This window comes from Gekko japonicus, unplaced genomic scaffold, assembly GCF_001447785.1.
Source record: "Gekko japonicus isolate JY-2015 unplaced genomic scaffold, Gekko_japonicus_V1.1 scaffold475, whole genome shotgun sequence".
In the NCBI taxonomy this organism is placed as follows: Eukaryota; Metazoa; Chordata; class Lepidosauria; order Squamata; family Gekkonidae; genus Gekko; species Gekko japonicus.
In genome coordinates, this window is record NW_015172019.1 from 597489 (window position 1) to 601708 (window position 4220).

Genomic DNA, 4220 nt, shown 5'->3' on the forward strand with positions numbered 1-4220 from the left:
TTATCACCTCCCCCCCCCCAACCTGCTGCTGCCGCCTCTCGGAATTAACCTCCTTCGATTTTTTCTTAGCTACGTGGCGATCCCCGGGTTTCTTCTAAACTGTTAACATCCCGGAGTGCCTTTTCCATCCCAATAGCTACTATTTTAGGAAAAGCTGGGATGGGAGAAAAAGAAAGATGAAAGGAAGGTGCGGGTGAATGTGGGGAGCGAAATAGAAACGGTAGGAAGAAAAAAAGCAGTGGTGGAAGAAACCTGGAAAAGTGGACTCGCCCTCTTTGTTCCCTTAGCTGTAAAGAATCACTGTTAAAAAGAAACTACATCCCTTCTAAGAAAAGGGAGAGAGAGAAAATGTGCATAAAATTGCTTATGGCATGATCTGATCTTCGAAGTTTCTAGTAATCTTGATCTGGAAAACTGTAGATATCTATAAAGGGAGGATTTTTGCAACATCCTGTCTTTGCTTACTCCTGCTGCCTAAATGTATTGGCTGCTTCGCTTGCATTTGAACTAGAAGCATTGTTCTTCTCAGGTGTTTCTTCATCAGACTGGATTTAATTGTCCCCTGGGTTAGGAAATGGACTGCCATCCTTCAGACATGTCCTCGACTGGCCAATGTATCTTGCTAGTTTAGACTCTCTTTCCTGCTACAATAAGAGCCAAATGGACCATTTTCTGTCTAACCCCCCACCCCACCCCATTTTAGTGAAAAGCAGGGTTTAGGGAGACTTAAAGGACATTCCTAAAAACACTTTCCTGGGAGTAAGCCCCATGGAATAGACCCAAGTAGGATTCTGAGTAGATGTTTTGGATTGCTCTCTTAATTTTTGCCATTGTTAGTATCTTTGGTTCTTCTCTGTAAAACAATCATGCATACACTCCCATTTCTTTTGAAACTCTACTTTCTGATTTGCACACAATACATTTACATGCAGTTTCTGTAGTAGGTCATTGATGAGTAGATCTAATTACTCAGGTTACTCCCTTGAAACCCTAGTGTGCCATATCTTTAACATTAAATGTTAGGTTCAGAGATTTCATTGAAGTTTGCTAGATGTGGTTACTTTCCTCTAAGTCCCTATGAAGTTACTCTGTCTTTCGGATGGCCATGGAGTACTGGACTTCGATGTGGACATTATTTTTAACAATCAATTTTCTCTTTCCAAATATGAGGTACCTTCACCATGACCTTAAAACATCTGTTTTCAGCAGGGTGCTTCACTGTCTCTGGCCTGTGCCTCCTCTTTCCCGTCAATGCGTTCATTCCTCCTCAAGTTCAGATTTGCCTGTTAGCATTAACTCTAAGATTTGCCCCCAAAAGATACATATTTATATGCCTGAAAAGATGCATATTTATACCTTGTTTTTATGGGGGATTGTGTTAAACCTTTCTGTTGGTATTTAATGCTTAAGGCCTAATACAAGGTTTTGACGTGTATCCCAGGAATCAGAAACTTCAAAGGCATGTCAGCTGGAAGGTTATGGTTCACCTGTGCAAAGTCTTTGGGATTGTAAATATCCTTTATATTTAACTCTTGCTTTTGTGGTCTTTTGATTTCTATAATCATAGTAATGTGAAGGGAGAGAGAGAGAAAGGTGTCCCTGCCGTGTGTTTGGATGCTCTTTGAATAGACATGATTTTTAATCTTCACTAGGGGGTATTTCAAAGTATCTCTGTTCCTAGTTTTAGTTAATTATATTTTAATGAAAGTGTCACTCATATTCACATCACATCTGTAGTATTAGGTTAAGATAATTAGATTTTCAAATGAGAAGTGATTGCTTTCCGTCCTTTGCATGAGAAGATTTGTAGGAGATTCTATGTATAATGGTATCTGTTCATTATTGCCTATAGCCCAATGCCACCCTTTCTTTTCATATCAAGCATATCTCTGGTAAACCCAAGGACAAATATATCCCCTCTTTTTCTCCTTCCAAGGGGAAAAGGGGGTAGTTACACTGGGGATATCCTCCTCTTTGTAAATCTGTTTACTGTTGCTATTAAATGCTAAAAATACTGTTTGCTAATATAAACTTACTTCTGTAGAGCAGTTCTAACAGTTACACCAGGGAGATTAACCTGCCATGTGTGTATGTAATAATGCATATTTCATATGTGCGTATATATGAGCTATAGATACATATATAATGTCCCTGTGTTCACAATATGTATGTGTGTGTAAATAAATCCTCAATAATATGCAAATGATTCTCTGGCTATAAGAGCAAAAATTTCTGATCTCAGACTTATTCCCTTTCCATACAGAGGCACATTCCACATTCATTATCCCAGGCATATTTTCTTCCTTTAAAAAAAAAAAGAAAGAAAGAAAAGAAAGGGGGGGGGGAGAAAGAAAGAACTTCCCTGGTGGGAGGAATAATTAATTTGCACCCATATCTTTTCACATTCCTGAGCAGTTAAGAACAGCAAATCTTCTTTCCTTCCTCTCTGCCTCTTCTCTTCCTCTCTCTCCCTCTCTTTAATTTTCCCCAGCCATCTACTTTGTGTGTCTGTGTGTGTGTGTCTGTGTTACTAATGAAGTTTGCAGACTTGTGTTTGTGTCCATGAGCTGCTTCCCTACTGCCCGTCCTGCTTTGGGGCCAGCGGTGTGGCTCCCGCAGCCCCTACGAGCCCCCAGCAGCAGCGGCAGTAAGTCCGGACTGCGCGTCATTTGCAGTCTGGAGAATGTTGATCACCTCACTAATTACACCTCTCTCTCTCTCTCTCTCTTCTCTCCCCCCCCCCGCTCGCTCGCTCGCTCTCTCTCTCTCATTCCCAGAGTGCATATCGGGAATAGACACACAAAGACATGCGCACTCAACTTAATCAGCCATTTTTTTAAACAGGGCTAAAACGATAATAATTAGCAGAATAAAGACATATCGGATTTTCATTTCCTTTCCTCCTTTTCCCAACCCCTTCACAACCGAACAGCGAGACCGCGGTCGCCACATGCTTTAACAACTCCCGGACCCCAAAGGACCGCTCCATGCTCCCCACTTCTTGCTCAATCATTTTTATTTTTACCCAATAAAGTTGGCGGATTATTTTTTTTTATTTTTTTAATGAACCTTCTGTCGTTTACTTGGATGTGATCAGCTGTTAAGTAAATAAAGCAAAACAAAACAGAGAGGCGAAGATCCAGTAAGAACTGCGAGGGGAAATGGAAAGTAAGTTTTTTCTTTAACTTTTATTGAGTAGTTTGTGTTAAATTTAGGTCGAGTATCGATTATCTTTCCAGGCTGATCTTGCACAATCTTTGATATTTCGCTCTCGCTCTCCCTCTCTGCCTGCCTCTTTCTCTCTCGCTCTCTCTCTCTGGCACACATACACACACTCCCATCCCCAGATCCTCTCTGTCTCTCCTTTTCTCACCCCCCTTTTCTGCCTCTTTCCCCATTTTTAGGTACTGCTTTATGGGAGTGGGGGTGCTACTTTCCCCCCCTTCTCTTTTAAATTCTGGAAAGGTGTGTGTGTGGGGGGGTGTTCCTCCCCCCCTCCCACCAGGCTCTAACTTTTGGATTAAGTGGAGGATCTGAAACGTTTAGCAGAAGAGATTCTTTTTGGTGATTTTTGTGGGTTTTTTTGTGTTTTTTTTTTTAAAGAATGGAGCTGGGGAAATGGTCTTATTTGGAACCGTGGCACGCTGTCAAAAGTCCTTGCCTCTCCGTTGCCCCCCCCCCCCCCGTAACCCTGGATTCCGGAGCGTGGTGCCTCTGGGGAAAGTTTGGGGGTGCCTTTGGGGGTCAGCGACTCGGCTTCGGCTTCGGCTGCGCGGGGTTCGAGTGCCTCCGGGTGTGTGTGTGTGTGTGCGCGCGAGCGTGTGTGTGTGTCGGCGGCGGCGGCGCGGCCGGGGAGAGAGGTGGGGGTGCCGGCCGTGTTTTGCAGCAGCCGGGCAGGGCGAGTGCCGCGGCTGGCGGCGGGAAGAGAGGAGCCCGTTAGCGGAGCGTGGGCTGCTGCCTTTCCTTGGGCGTCAGCCCCCGGAGCGCTGCGCCCTGCCCCGAGAGCCCGGCTGGCCGCCGCCTCGCCCGAGGGATGAACCACTGCGGCCCCGCTGCTAGCCGGGCTGCGGAAGCCTCGACCGCCGCTTCCCTTTGTGGCGAAGGCAGCCGCGGGCTCCCCCCGTCTCCGTGCCCCTTCTGCGGGCTCCGGCATCGTTCGAGGCGGACCGGGGCCAAGATTCTCGGCTCTGTTTTTTAAAAAGCAATTATCTCCCCCCCCC

At 45.3% G+C, this 4220-nt stretch overlaps 1 protein-coding gene across 1 annotated transcript in view; it reads left to right on the forward strand.

Annotated features, from left to right (window-relative positions):
• The first annotated feature begins 3142 nt into the window (after window positions 1-3142).
• ZFHX4 (zinc finger homeobox 4) overlaps window positions 3143-4220 on the forward strand; it is a 238079-nt gene continuing 237001 nt past the window's right edge. The window contains exon 1 of the mRNA XM_015420487.1: window positions 3143-3168. The gene's annotated coding sequence lies outside the window, so the exon portion shown is untranslated. The remainder of the gene's footprint in view (window positions 3169-4220) is intronic.